Raw genomic sequence first — 16,601 nt, forward strand, 5'->3', positions numbered from 1 at the left:
TGAAAGATGAGAAAAGTTTCCTCCTGTGCCTTGTTCATCTACTGTATTTGTATGTGTGCGTGTGTATGTCTGCAGCCTGTCACATCTGGTCACACAGGTTAAAAATGGAACACACCCACGTGTGATAAATTTGTGGATTTGATGATTGATTCTAATGCACTTAAGTTTGTCGACCAACAGGTTAAACCACCTGTCTTAATTGGGGCAACACTAGCTTTGTAAATATAGAACATGTCTGTGAGTATGTGTGTGTCCATATGTGTGTCATAAAGTAAAAGGTTAATATCCAATATCATTTTCCTACTGAGATTCAAAAATAATATTTTCCCATTGCTTGTTGCCACTGAGCAGTGCTTAGAAGAGGTTAGTTATACCACAAAAACTGGTTTTGATCCAATAGTATCATGTCACCTGATGCAGACACTTTTTACCGTGAAAGATCTTAAGATATGGCCCTTTATGACTCCTTTTTTACACCTCTGACCGCCAGCAGCCTGTTTCTATAGATATTTACAATAAGGAAACCATTTTTCGCAAACACTTATTCCATTTGGTTTGAGGTCTGGCCCCAGGTTCAGCTACAGCCAATTAAAATGAATGAATAATGCAAACTGTTCCTTTTGCCACATCTTAACAATGAGTAATTGATAGTAAAAACAAGACTTTGTATCAGTCACTTTGATGTTTTGGGGATAGATCTGCCCACTCTAGTGCACAGAGAAATGATATACAAGACAAGATAAGCATGCACATTGCTGTCTCCACAGGGTTCAAATTTGTTGATACTTGGTTAATTTGTTCACTGACATGACAGAAGTAGAGTGGAATTTTGTTTGGGGGTTTTTAAAAATCAACATCACCACATGCAGTTCAAGTTTGAGGGTCCACACAGAGGCAGAGAACTTTTCTTTTGACAGCGCCAGAGGCTGGATTTTCTTGTGTAACAGAATTATGTAACTCTCATGACTTGCCATTCTAACCTGGCTCCACCAGACTACCACTCACAGCTTCAGTTTTCTTCAATGTGATTATAGCGTGGAAACCCTGTTCACAATAGTTTTCTCTCACTCTGAATGGCAGACTAATCGGTGCGGGGGGTTAAGTGCAAGGACGTTGAAGTCAAAGTTTTTTTTTTTCTAAATGGAGTTGCAGCGGTGGTAGAGTTTTGGCTCAAATGGTGGTCAATGCTGATTGGATAAAAGTTACTCCAAAAGTTTCAAAATGAACCTGAGGTGAATAGCCAATAGGATGCAATGACTGAAAACGATTCCCTTTGGAGCATGGCCAGACCCAAATATTTACACTGTAAATTGGTAACAGATGATCGCAATTCTGCTTTTGTATTATTAAAATGTTTGCATTCAAATTTGCTCAAAAGAATTCTGACGAACAGTTGATTTGCTTGCTTGTTTTCATTATTACAATTTCTTCTCATTTCGACAATTAATCAACCTTTCTAGAACAATAACTAGTCCTGTACAGTAATGAACAATGTGTGTGTGTGGGGGGGGGGAGGATGGGGGTCTGTGTGTGTAAGCACATCGTTGTGTATACACCTCTGTGACAGAGTTTGTGAGGCTCTGTCTACACTATCACATGACCACTGCTGATGCTTCAACACCTTTTGTGGTCTTCCTCTCTTGACAGTTTCAATTACTGATACGGGTCTACACCTGGTGTGTGTGTTCACACTCTCGCACTCAACCGTGAGGAGTGTCTTTCACAACTTTACATTTCAGCTTTATCTAAAACATATGAGGGTTGGTTATGATGAAGAACACACCCTCATTAAATAACTTAAACAGAACTGTAACCATGTACAAAAACATCATTTTCATTTGGATTTTCTCTTCAACTTTGCTGGTGCTTGATTGTTATGAAGATTTTATAGCTGAAATATAAATGCGAGGGTCTATTTTCAAAGCCCAGTATCTCAGGAATTACTTCCAAAATGGACGATTTCACACATTTAAATATTCAGTACTACCATTGCACAGTTTTTTGGTGAAGGGAAAGTAAGGTTGTGGAAGTTGGGGTGATCGATTAACATATAGCACATCAGACCTCCATGCAAGAGATGGGAGTTTGTGTCTCACCACAGATTTGTTATCAATGCTAGATTTTGTATTAGCTGTAAATACAATAATATTTTTCATTATATCACAGTTACCATGCACAAATGGTTGAATTGTTAATGAAAAAGTTTGGTTGAACTTATAGTACAGCTCCTACCTCTAGTTTCAATAAATTGAACTTGTTCAAATTGGACCAATCCCATTTGTTAGCTAGTTGTTCTAGTGAGCTAAGGTGATTAGCTGTGCTCCCTGTTCACTCATTTATGAATGCGATAACTAATAAGAAAAGTTGTCAAATTGGAATCAAAATTGAACATTGTGTTATGGGCTACTTTAAAGATGCTGTAAAGTAGAAATGAAAATGAGTTTTTAAGTTCATCACACCACAGAAGTATGGGTTGTTAACTACCCATCCAAATTTGAATGAAAAAAAAAACACAGACAAGTTTGTTAAATTGGGCTTTGAAATCGTGAGAAAATCAGCAGTCTTCTCTGCTCTGAGACTGAGGGGGCGTGTCCTGAAGGAGCTGAAGCTCCGCCCACTCGCTGGAAGGTGTTCAGTGTTGTGTAGGACAGTCCTGTGGCTGCAGTTCTTTTCCCCACTGAGCGGTCCGTCTGACATCCAACCTCTCGGTGACTTTATGCGTGATGTCCCACTGGTCCTCTGTCTCTCTGGTGGACGGAGCAGCCTGCTTTGGGAAAACAGAATAGAATCAGAATTTATTTGTCCAATGAGTGAAACATACAGATGCATATAAATGAAGCTTGTCCCCCGAGCTGTAACACAGGAGTCAAACTGGACACCAGAGACAGCAGACAGTGAGTCTCCAACTACTTCTAACGCACCTGCATTACGATAGTGGAGATAATAAGAGCGGAGGAGTTGATTTAGTTCTGTAACGACTGCAACATGCACAACGCTGCATTACATCACGTTAATTCATTACATCACATCAATTCATTACATCACATCAATTCATTACATCACATCAATTCATTACATCACATCAATTCATTACATCACATCAATTCATTACATCACATGTCAATTCAAACTTTGAACCTGCTCAGGTCGAGCCGACAGTCTTTCTCTTCCACTGATGTCTCTCCTCCTCCTCCTCCTCCTCCTCCTCCTCCTCCTCTTTCTCCTCCTCCTCCACCTCCACCTGCTCTCTGCGGCCTCCTGCACATGTAGTCGGGCTCTTTTATCCGGACCGGTACCGGTGCATGTAACCGAGAGGGTCGCTGATTGTAACGTTACACCGGAGTACAAAAACAACAACCCTCATTAATCGTGAGGATTAGATCTCCTCTGGTCCATGTTCACCATCACCCCGACATGTAAAATACAGAGTTACATATATTATAGGGCCTGGTCGGAGCTATATTGAGACGCATAAAAAAATCTGAGGTTATCAAAGCATTTTCCTCTGAACTCTGCTACGAGCTCAATAGAAGCTAATTAGCACATTAGCTCCCATTTCATGTAAATAAAGTTATTCTACACCGAGTAAAATCACGTTAGCGGTAAATATAGCAGAGTTACTGTGGAAAAGTTATCTAGTATAATTATAACAAGCACACAGAACTGAGTGGTGAACTGCTGGGGGCAGCGGGGGACCCTGCCGACGGCGGTGGACACGGTCGGCGGTGGTGTCCACCGCTACTGGTGGCGGCGGACCCTGGTGGCGGCGGCAGCGGACGGTGCCGGTGCGACCGAGAGATGAACGGCCGTGAGGGTGATGCTCGGTTCGGCTCCGCGCTGCAGGAGAACTCCGTCCGTCTCCGGTGGAAGTTGGTGAAACAATCCGCCGTGAAATGGTCCCTGCACAGGCGGCTGTTGTTGATGATGCGAAGCTCTCCATCAGTGTGGCTGTTGACAAAATCAATCCATCTCTTTTTCCTTTCTTCATCAGTAGGGAATTTAAATAGCGATGCAGCGCTGCTTTGGAGGTTCTTGCTTCTAGGAAAGATGCACTTGCGGGTGGAGGGAGACATCCTGTAGCAGGTGGAGGGAGACATCCTGTAGCTGATGTACGATAACAATCTGACTACAGCAGGAGGAGAACTGAAGTCGAGTGGGATGACCTCTTATGCAAATGAGCTCCAGGCTTTTATAGCGTTTCACCGTGTGAGAGGAGGAGCCATGCAGAAGGTTATATAAACCGGCTGTGATATGACGTAGATAGGTTGTTGTGACGTAGATAGGTTAGCTTTTAGCCCCGCCTAAACAAAACCTACTAATGTACTGAGAAGCAAATCATGGAATTTGCTTTACAGCATCTTTAAGTTGTTGCTGGAATTAAACGGGAGAAGTTTATTTTAGCAGTGGGTTGCATATGTTGCAGGAAGACTCTTGTTGTTCTTGGTGCTGAAGAAAATGCAAGTTTGGACTTATTTTACTGCTGCAAAGTGAATTTGCGACAGTATGACACCTCCCTGTGGGTATTATGTGAGGGACAAGAATCCAAACATCTTATGTGCCTAAAATCTTTGCACAGCTCTGCACATTTTTAAAGTTGCCTTCACATACAAGAACTTGAACCCTCCACCCTCATGTTACAGAAACAGTGGGATCCTCGTATAACTAAATGCTTGAGTGTGGCTCCCCCGCCTCCAAAGGAGGGGACCACGACAACTCCACCCATCCCAACTCCACCCACAGATACAGTAAATCATGCTCCTGCCTTTTTCTACATTGAGCTGTACGAAGACTGCCCCTACACCTCATGTTACCATAACTATAGAGCCTCGTCTTTGACATGCAGGGTTTTTGTCTAGAGTTCAATCTACCCGACACACAGTTAGGAAGAAGAAAAAAAAAGCCTGTCGACGTGTTCAACAACACAGGTTGGCCTCAGGGAAAATACCTGGAGGTTAGAAGGGTGCTGCTGAAAACTTCACAGGAAGAGGACATCTCTTTACTCTTTTTGGACAAAGAAGAGAGAAGAGAATTAAAGAAAAAGAAAAGGGGAATGAGACAAAGAGATGTAAAAGAGTGAATGGAATAGGAAACTAAGGCAGACTGAGGCAAAGGCAATAAAAAATCAGCTGTGGTGGAGCAGGGAGGGGTGCAGCGTTGCAGACCTGTTATTTCCTACCCACTCAGTATGCTGCATTGAGATAACAGTCAGAGACTTTTTTTTTTAATTCAGCATGTGGTAACGCACAGTTTATTTTCTCTATAAATCATTGTTTTGGAAACCAGTCACAACACCTTTAATGTTGCTGGCTTCCCTGGTGCTGATAAGAGGGCTGATTCCGAGAAAACACCCACACACGCCCACACTTTTGAATTCCCTCAGTGGTAGTTTCTGTTCTCCATTGGATAACACACACACACACACACACACAGATTCAATCGTCCAAGAGTAACCCACATCTGATAAGCCCACATTGGGCGCATGGAGCGAAAATGAGCCTTATGCAATTAAGGACAGCAGAGGGTGAAAGCTACAATGCGGAGAGGGGTGCAAAGAGATTAAAGTGGGGCAGATAATCACGTTCCTCACCTGATATTTAACCTGCTGCTTCTACCTGTGCAGCAAACACCTGCACTATACTGCCCCCTTCTGCTGTTGCTGCTGCTTAAAAAACAAACAAAGGGAGCGCCTGAGTTTTCTTAAAACCAGCACGCATGCTGAATAAAGATTTAAGCTGACATGATTTTAATGCATAATTTGTACTTTCTCATGTGGCAAATCCTAGCTATTCTTTTTCAGCACAGCAAAAGACAGTGCTGCCATAGTGTGGCCCAGTTGCATGTGTTTGCATGTAATCCGACACCGTTATGTAATACCTTACAGGGGAGATTTGTGCATGGAGGAGCAAGATCCTGGGGATGTAAAGTCTGTCAACTAGAGAGTAGGCTGGACGTTGTGCAGCAGTGAGCATCATTTCCTATTTGGCAGAGGAGTTGAAGATTTATCCATTTTTGTTCAATGAGTCAGCGGCCACGTCCTGTTTCCATGGAAACTGGTGCGTCTCCACCCGTCATCTCATGGGAGGTTGGCGCAGGCATCCATGACTAAGTAGTAACATTCAGCTGCTGCTCACTCAAACTCAAGGTCTCTTAAACCACTGCAAAAAATGAGCAATGAGAAGATGAAATTACAAAGAGCGAGTTACATTTGGGAAAACCATGTAAAAAAAAAATTGGAAGGTAAGGTAAAGGTAAACATGAATACAGGTAAATAACAACTGTTACATTAAAAGAAATATCACTGCATCAAAATTATCCGGTGACACACACTCACAATAATATAGAGTTGATGTTTGATCCAGTTTATATTATATATATGTATATAATATAAACTATTCTTAAAATAGTTACCTTTGGATGGTAGTTTTAATCCTCTTTGTTTGGGACTTTGTTTAGGAATCCCCCCTTACACAACTGAAACCTAGAATTTGATGACTAATCTTGTCTTCCTTCCCCTTCTTCCTAACCCCTGATTGTGTTACTGGTCATGAAGCCGTGTCCTTGTGGAGAATCACTCTTATCAGCCCTGTTGTGTTTATGTGCAAACAGTACATTCCTGTCAGGGAGACAGGCCAGTGAACCAGGATCCGCAGCTCTGCAGCTGTAAGGTCAGGAGGAGACGGAGGGAGAAGAGAAGGGAGTGAGAAAAAGAAAACACACCAGAGCTAGAAAATTATTAGAGGACCCTCAATACTGCACACAAGAAGTGGTTGGGGTGATGGGAGGGGAACAGAAGGAGTAACGAACAGGGTGGTTTTCAGATAGAAAGCCATGAGAAGAAAATGCCATCTGTAGTTATGTTTGATTGGAGAGAGGGAGAAGCAGACAAGTAAGGCAAGATAAGACTGAAGCAAATCACAGCAAAGCCTATGAAATGAAGATAAAAGGCCCCCAAAGAAGAGGACTGGGTACATGAAGGAAAAGAGACAACAACACGAGAACTGAAAAGAGAGAGTTGAAAACAGGGGGAAGTGAGACTGTTTCAGGAGAGAAAGGAAAGAGAGCAGTGCAAGTTTGCCAAGTTCTGCATTCTCCTGACTGTTTTTGGTCATCATCTGCCACTCTTAGGTTAAAGGTGAAGAGAAAAGGCAAACTGACATACAGTCCACACCCAGAAGTTACACATGGGAACAATCAGAAGGCGTACAAGGGCACATGTGCACAAAAACTTAACACAAATGGATGCACGCATGCAAATACTAAAGCAGGAATGTTTGCATATGCATGATGACAGCCATGTACACAAGAAGACACATACTAGGACTCTCACACGTAACTAGCCAAATAGAAACACTTGTATATTGTATGAATACAGTATACAAACCTGTTTATGAACCTGAAACAAACAGTGACAAAATATTTAGAGTGGAGTAAAATAATATAAGATTTGTGCCAATAAATCTTTTAATATATTCATTGTGTTCACTTTACACGTGGGTGCTTCTTTAGTCAAAATTGTAAATAAATAAATAGAAGAAATTTAAGTTATTTTTTTTCCCTTTTTGGGGGGCAGTGGCAGCACCCCCTGCAGTATTCTCCAGGGATGTGACTTTTTTGTTCACAAACAGTGTCATTACTGTAATTTAATTGGTATAATGTCTTTGTGGACGGGAACGAAAAAAAGTTTGTAACTTAAATTCTATGGCCACGTAAAGGACTTGTTAACTGCCTCATCTTCACAGGTGGAGTCTTCACGGCTCCACTTGGATCTGAGGAACCGAGACCCGACCCAGTGCCTGGTGTGTGTGTCGCTGTGATCAATAGCTGAGTAGATCCGGATGGACCAGAGCATGGAGGTATCATCTCTTTCATTTAAATGATATAATGTCATCTTCCATCACTTTACTATTGAATTCTTGGGGACGCAGGTGACAGAAGACAGGTGCTCTACTGTCATGGGAGACAGGAGTATCTTCTGTGATGTAACGTTATGTAGAATTACTACATTATTTTTAACCAAACCATGATCTTTTCATAACCCTAATCAAATGGTTCAGCGCCCTCACCTATGGTACCTTACACACTTATGAGGTAAAACGTGACACTGACACAGTATGACACACTTTGGCATACGGGTAGGCAGATTAGGTCTGAGTCTGTTTTGAGAAAACTTCTCGGGATGTCTTAAAATCGCAACTGTTATATAACCAATGTTATTGTTAAAAAGGCTGATTGTATCCATGTTTGTAGGCTATACAGTACAAAGTGCCCCAAGTAGAGAACATGTCTTTGCGATGCACTTTAAATGTCACTAAACAACTGTCACTCGCTCACCCAGAGGCTTTAAGATAAGCGTTCCATTAAAAAGAAAAAAATTGCACAATAGCTCCAGCATCATCATAGTCTGTATTGCCTTATAGAAACAATTTGGAAAATCTAATTTCAGTTCAACTTTAAAGAAAACTACAAAAAATGTATTGCCTTTTTTATTAATTCACATTAGAAATTCAGCATTCAGCGATACAATCACATTTCATGAGCGTTCCCAGAGCTCAGCAAGAGGAATAGGGAGGGGTGGAGGTCAGCGAATGGTTCACTAGCTCACTTCTCAACATGTCAACATATGGTTGCTAGACAGACAAATTCCTGGGACGAGACATCGGCACCATCCGAGATGCACTGAGGTGGCTGAAGATTGTCATTTTGCATTTTCATGCTGATATGCTGCACCTAGTGAACATATGCGATATTTATCAGCTCTCTCAACTGGCTCTCCCTATTTTTCAATGCAGCTTTCTTCTTCTCCTGCCACTTTTACTCTCACTGTCCTTTTGTGTGTGCGCGTGTGTGTGTGTGTGTGTGTGTGTGTGTGTGTGTGTGTGTGTGTGTGTGTGTGTGTGTGTGTGTGTGTGTGTGTGTGTGTGTGTGTGTGTGTGTGTGTGTGCCCTAGTGTGGGGAAGCACTGTATGAATGTGCACTTAAGGTTTGTTTTCCTAAAAATGATTGAACTGACAAAGGCCATGGAAAAAGAAATAGCGAAGGGAAAAAAAAGTCTTTCCTGCCATTTGGAATAAATTAAGACCATACACAGCCACCGTGGCGTGGCAGGGGGAAAAAAAAAGGATAGCAAGAAAGACATAGCAAAGTGGAACGCTCTAGCAATATGTAATAGTTTCCAGAAGTGCATATGGCCATTGTGTATGTTTCAGGGTGGCGCTGAGGGAATGGGATACAGACGGATTCCTTGATATGGGGATACCCCCTTTTTAGAGGGATTTCCCTGAAGCAGCTTCCGTCCCTGCACAACTCATTTACTGTACAATCTATGAGGTGGCGGCTGGTCAGCCAGGAGGTAATTACATGGGAGGAATGAGTCAGCCTCTGTACCTGAAATAGACACAGCTTGCAAAAAGCCGTTAACAGATGGGACACATTTAAATACAGGCTTTCAGAACCAATGGAAAGAAGGGATAAAAAAAAGGGTAAACCAATTCATCTACAGACATGTCTGCCTGTTTCATGGGATGAATAAATAACGAAATAAGCTGTTTTGACTCAGAATATTTTCCTAAATAATCTTAATAACAGTTGCTGATATTAACTTTGAGTAACAATACTTAAGTTCATTTTCTTGATTCATGGTCACAGAAAATCTCTAACTATTTTGTGTCCTATGTAGAAAATATAGCAAATTCCACCATTTCCAAACAAAAGGTTGAATTCATAAGCAATAAAACATACACCTTGTGTTTAATAAACCTTTCTTGAACTGGTATATGACAACAACTGAGTGTTGGGCCCTGAGCATTGCCCAAACACAGAGGACCTACACCGTGGCTGTTTCAGGCAGGGTCTAGCAGTTGCACTTGTCTGGGCTTCACTCCCAGCCAGACATCCACCATCATTCTCCACCAATGTGATGCACCCCTGATGTCCTGCTCCAAGGGCTGATGTGGGGTCCCTGTCTGGTGAGACCCCACCCTGGACCGCCCCATGAAACCTTAACCTCACCATTATGTAACTGCTTTGCCCTTTTCACTCTCTGTGCGCCACCGGGTGCCCATCACTCCTCCATCTTTCAGGCACAGGAAATGAGGGAAATAGGCTGCATTTATTTGGTATAGTCTGCAGTTGTCCATTATTTAGAGTAACAAGTGATGAGCCCAATTCAATTGCTGTATTTTTAATGTAACCAGTAAGCAACTCTCTCATTTTATTCATTGCATTATTGCAATTAGTAGTCTCGAGCAGTGTTAGGAGTAATTCATTGTAAGTTATCACTCCCAACACTGGTCACCTATAGCAGATTAAACTAGGAGTGTATTAAATTGAGTAAGGTTGCATTTTGTTGCTTAACTCAACTTCTCATTTGTAATAGAAAGATGTGTTATTTCCTGTTCCAAATTACAAAGTCTAACTTGAAACTGTTATTTATATGGGTAGGATAATTTCAGGTTGTCCAACATGGATGCAACCTACAGTATGCCATTGGCTTTACATTTAAAGTCAGTGCAGACAGGAACACTTGCCTCTCACACACATCTCAATCAATGCCTTTTTTCTTCTAAGACTCAAACTTGGCCCGTTTGAACATTCTTTGAGACCAGACAGTGGTCATTCTTTCTCTCCCCCTTCTTTTCATTCTTCTTATCCCTGACTGAGACTGAGGGCTCTTTGGAGAACTTTTTCCACACTGTGCCTGTCCGCTCCAATGAGGCCATTGTGTTTGAAAACATGCTGTCCAGCGAGTCAGACACAGAGGGGAGCAGGGCAACAGCTCTTAAGAATTGGACCCTGGCTACTGCACTGTGTTCTTGCACGCGCTTGTGAAATGTGGTGTGTGAACATCACCAGGCAGTTGCCAAGAGGCTTCTACAGTATACAAGCCCATGTGTACCCAGCGGGGGTTATAGATTAACAGCCTGAGCAGAGCGCTTTCCCAAAGTGAACATTGCAAATTTGTTTCTCATCACTATGGTAGCTTGGTGAGGACCCAGTTTGGAACTTTCTTTCCCTAGGAGCACTCTGCATCAGAGGGAGGCATTCTGGGAGCAATTACAGAGTGGGAATGTGGGCCGCGATGGGGAAAAGGAGGAGACACAGTGGCTAAGAATGTCTGTGTGAAAGGCACAAAATGGGGGAGTGAGACAGAAAGTCACTGACACAGCATGCTGTGTCAGTGACTTTCTGGGCTTGCCTTGTTTTGAGCTGTTACTCACACCCTCAGTGCTCACATAGGGGCTTATCCATACTGAACTAACCTCCACCCTACAGCGCTTATCAAGAAGTGACACACCCTCCATGAGCCTTTCCTGTAGCATCCTTTCAAATCCTTGTATCTTGGAGCTGGCGATCACTCAAGAAAAACATCATATTCGAATTCAGAACTTCTCCCTGACAGCCACATAAATGAATTCTTCCCCACTACACAGTGTCATACACATTTATTCTCTGTACAATATATCCCCAGATCGCCAATGCACTCCCCTCCTTTACGTTGAAAAACTAAAGAGTTTTTTTTTTCAATTTCGTTGTTTGTTCTATCATTTTTATGATTGATTTTAATGATTGTTTGTTCTATCATTTTAATGATTGAACAACATGAACTAGACTTATGATGCTCTATTTATTCTTATCACTTAATCGTTTTCCAGTACTCCACCCTGAAGACCACACATCCACTGACATCACTGCAGCCAATACTGGTGACCCATGACTTCCCTTTTTGTCTGTGAAACTGTGCACTCCTCCGTTCCAGTAAACCTAGAACCTTGCAGTGAAACCAACACCCTGATCCAATGTGTTGCACCCAGATGTTACACATATTTTATTTCACAATAACATTCGTCCTTTCTTTTTTTATTTGCACCTTCTTCAAACATATACATATACCTCTCACACGTGTATCAGGTTTTTCTGTCTCGTCTTGGCCAACTGCGGCCTCATCCGCCTCCTGCAGACCTGAACAATTACATCCTTGGCTTCCTGGAATCAAGCAGCAGCCATTCTTTTAATCAGGAGCTCATTCTGAAAAACACCCTCTGACAGTGTGTCTGCTCTTGTCATTTTCTCACATATACACAAACACACACACAGGAACCTCTGACAGACATTTCCCAGCAAAAGATCTCCTTATCGTATCAGATCAGTATCTGCAGTTGGCCACTGCATCTGGTAGGAATGTTCCACACTAGTGTTTCCCATCTGTGTACCCCCATCCTCACCCTCACACCTAGTGAGTCACCCTGAGCTTCTTTATGCTGTAAAAATCTCACAACGGCATTGTGAGCTGCATATTCTCATGTCCATTACAGAGATACAGCACAGCCAGATGATAACTTTGCAGTGCAAGTGAGTGACTGACTATGTAAGGAAGTTGTGACTGAAGGTCCTTGTGATAGTAGGAGTTTTAATGGGAGCTCCACTGAAATCTTCTATGGTGGTTTGTCCAACTGAAAGATGTGCTGAGTGATAAATAGCCAAAGGCTCGGTTAATATCGTGCCACAAGGTCAGATGCTTGACGATCCCTTGGCCTGTAAATGAGACTTCTCAGTGGTCATCCTTTGCTTCTGTCAGACTTTTGCTAATTTAGTGCTTTCCGTGGGTGTTCTGGCCTCTGAGGTCAGGACAGCGAGAGGATGGGCCAACAGAACAACAACTCTACAGTCTCACTGAACCACTCAAGCCAGCCAAGCTACTGATAACTACTTTTTACCCCAGTAAGGAAGAGTTTCAACTCATTATCAGATGATCATGAGTCAAACTCAGTTGTGAATAAGTATGTTTTCTCTGTATCAACAACAAACAACCCTTGTAACCAAACAAACCACAGTCCAAACAGTGCATTTCAGCATAAATGCCATATATAGGCATAAACATATAACCCTTTTTGGTATCTATACAGTATCTAGTGAAAGTGAGAGTATGGACATGGCAGAGTATTTGTCATTACACAAGGTTGATAAGGGTGGTGGAGTAGAGTAAACAGAGGCTTAACATTGCCCGGTATCACACACATACGTGTTAAATTGGCTTTCCATGAGAAAATCCCTGTAGCTCCTAATCCAGTCAGATATTTAATGTCTTAGATCATGCACTCTAGTAAAACTTGGGGGCTGTGGGGCAATTGTCTTCAGAGACATTTAAGACTCATTGTTTCAGTCTTAAAAATTTAAACTAAATAATTAAAAAATAAAGACTTTAAATGAAAAAACTATTTTCCAAAGGAAGCAGACGGGCTTGAATTAATGTTCACTCAGATTGTATCTCCTCACTCACCTGAAAGTAGGCTAATTGTGTGTTGCTCTGCAGCAAGTTATGCATCCCGTTTTTCATCAAAGTTGTTAAAGGTAAACGAAGGGCTCTTCTTTCATGTAAATGTTCGCAGTATATAAAAGACAACTTAAACAGACACAAAAAAAAAACCTCTTTATTATAACAGTAAATACTTTTGAAGCAGAGTTTATGTCAGTATCGGTTTTTTACATTTAACATTTTTTCAAAATAAAATCCAGCAAATGAACACAATAAACAGCCCAGTCTAATGTCTGTCTACAACACCCTCAACAACCTCATAGCACTTTGATTAAACTTGAAGCCACCCATGATTTGCTAATATGTATGGGAACAAACTGTGATCTGCCCCTTGAAAGAACAGATTAGTGTGTAGCTGGGAAGGGAGCCAGTCATGGTGGGTGATGACTATCAGAATAATGACAGACAAAATTCTTGACAATGGGCCAGAACTCAGGAGGTAAGTCCTCGGTGGCGTCGCCGACTGCCAATTCTTGTGACAAAGGATGGAATAATGTCTTACATCCAATATATCGGCAAAATGGGCATTATTTTCCTTTTTATATATAAAACCCTTTTTCAGAAATATTGAGTCTAAAGTAACAGGAAATCACAACAAGTGTCAGTTAATCTGACAAATAGTAACATATTGAGATGACATAGTAAAATGTAAGTACTAACCAAGAAACATGATCAAAAGGAAAAACATTAAAGAGGTTTCTGTCGCTATTGCCTTGTGACATTATTGGCAAGTTCTCTGTGAAACATTGTTTTTTCTCATTTCTTTTAAGATTGAGATGAGAAGATAAAGTAATATCTGTGCATTAAGGAGCAGGAGTGGAAAAGCTAGCTCAACTTTTCTAAAGTGCAGAGTACTCCTACCAACCTGGCTACAGGCCACTAAATTTCAATTTTCAATTTCAATCAACAGTGGAATTCACAGACAAGCAGAACTTTTAAATTAACAAGTTTTTAACAATTTGCAAGTTTTCATAGATGTCCACATTTGGCATGAACAAACAGTTATTGCTCTCCCTGTATTACCCCTAAAACCATCAACTTTGTAATCCTTCATTTTCATATTTCTATTTGTATACCTTTTAAATAAACGTGACGTGTATTATCTTAAATAATCTTGAGTATTACAAAAAATATGGGCCGATGTCTTTGATGTGTCATATTGTTTTACATGGGAAAAGACTGAGGCTAATCTCCACCATTTATCTCACACATACACACAGGGAGTTTGAAACATGATACTCGGTCTGCTCTCCACCCGCTATCTTCTCTTTACCTTAGTCTTTGTTGTCTCTGCTGGGCGTGGCAGCCATCAGTACCAGACAAAACATTGCAGTCATTACTACCGCTGCAAGGTAAAACAAAAACTCCAAAACTGGTTAACCATGAAAAAGAGCCTCTTTGACAGGGGCTGCTTTTGTCTGTTTCCTGGCTTTGGGAAGAAGATTCAGGACTTATAATATGTATCTGTTAATCACAAATCATGTTTTTGTCTGCTGCCCTCCAACTTGAATTATTTCCCTTTCTGCTAACTGCCCTCATAAACAGCTTATGAATATAACAAGAACTAGAACAAATAGGCTATGCATTTGGTATTTGTTTCATTGTTATTATAATTCGTGTTTTGAAGCAACCTCATGAATCTACTTTATTGCTATGCTTAGAAGGAATCCCTTTTGTTTGCCTGCTCAATGACAGAGCAAGAGTTGTTTTGATTTCATCAGGAGCTCTTTATATGTTAATATCCTGTTACATGTCATTTCCTGAAAAACAAATGCAAAAACATGGAGCATTGAGGAAACTGAAAACCATTCGTAGGAATTGTATCTGAGGACAGGTTGATGCTCGTGTAGGGAGATCGTTGGTGGGAAGACAACGCAGGATTTCCAAAGAATGATGATGATGATGTTGTTGCTTAAGAGTTTGCACACTGGATTCCAGAATTTGAAGGTTAGAGATACTATAAAACACATGCTTCTGTGCTGATTCTATTTTTCACATAACAAACACAAGAAAATATAAAACTGTGAAGAAACTAAGTAAAGAAGATGTATTTCAGCCCTTGTTACAGCCTGGTACCAAGTAGTGGAATGTGTGTGGAATTTGCTCATGTTAAAAACCTGCAGGGGGGCACTGAAATATGTTTACTGATGTAGAAAAGTCATTGTTCTTAAGTATCAACTAACCAGACTGCGGAATTGTTCCTTTGTTTGACCATATCCTTTATGGGAGGGAGGCAATCAGACACACATCCGGCTATGTAGGACAGATAACATACCGTACCTCACATAACATCTGGAGCTGTCTAATGCCTAAACAACTTTTGTCTAATTTAAACAGATATTTTTGTCCCACTTTATCAACCATAATGGCTCTAAAGTATCAAACCATTATGTTTAAAGCATTTTTTAAATGATGATCTTTTTATGAAGGCACACTGTGTTCTTATAAATATCCAGATGTGCTTTTATATCATAGAGTGATCAAAAAGTTCAGAGAGCAGCAAGGTAATGTGAAGCAGAGGGAAGCAACAGGTTTGTTTTCATGTTTGGGAACCCAATTGCCATCATGCCAGAATTTAGGTCGAATAAGCTAAATGTTTTACCTTAGACACGTCACAATGTCACAGTAGATATGGTTATACTGTTTTCAGTCTTGGAAAGTGAAATGTGTATGCCACTCAGAAAACTTTGCCTAGCTCATTGCTTCATTGCTATAGATTTCTGAAGCATATAAAGGGTCTCAGTTGGCAATTTCTTGAGTTTGAAAAGAAATTAGAGTTGCGCTCTGAACTTTTTGTTGCCTCTAGTTGCCTATTTAAAACCATTTTATCGGAATGCAGATTTTCACTTACAAGATCTGATGCACTGAAAACCTGTTTTGTCTATAGTAAATCTAATGGAGCAATTAAGGTGAGGTTTTTTTAAGACAACCAGACCATATTCTGATGATTTTCCTCCAATGGTGCCAGTTGAGTGAGACATCCTGCTCCTCCAGGTGTGACATGACCTGATCTTTCCCAGTCACAGTGACTACAGACAGTGATGAAATCCTTTGAACATGTGATGCAGTTTGTTAATATTTCACTGTTCAACTGACTAATGTGGGTGTCCAAATCAGACATATTCGTTCATCATGCAACTTAATGTTTTTGGGATATTAGATATTGGTTACCTGTATCTGTAGCAAGTGTCGACACAAAAATATATTCTAACAGCTAAGAGTCCTTACCAAGGCTGGTTTTATTTTATGTTTTTATTACAAACATATTGACAAAGAGTCTAAAACTAAT

The sequence above is a fragment of the Brachyistius frenatus genome, unplaced genomic scaffold (assembly GCF_029030835.1).
Source record: "Brachyistius frenatus isolate BFR_SWC_R1_liver_20210118 unplaced genomic scaffold, ASM2903083v1 Contig_16, whole genome shotgun sequence".
In the NCBI taxonomy this organism is placed as follows: domain Eukaryota; kingdom Metazoa; phylum Chordata; class Actinopteri; family Embiotocidae; genus Brachyistius; species Brachyistius frenatus.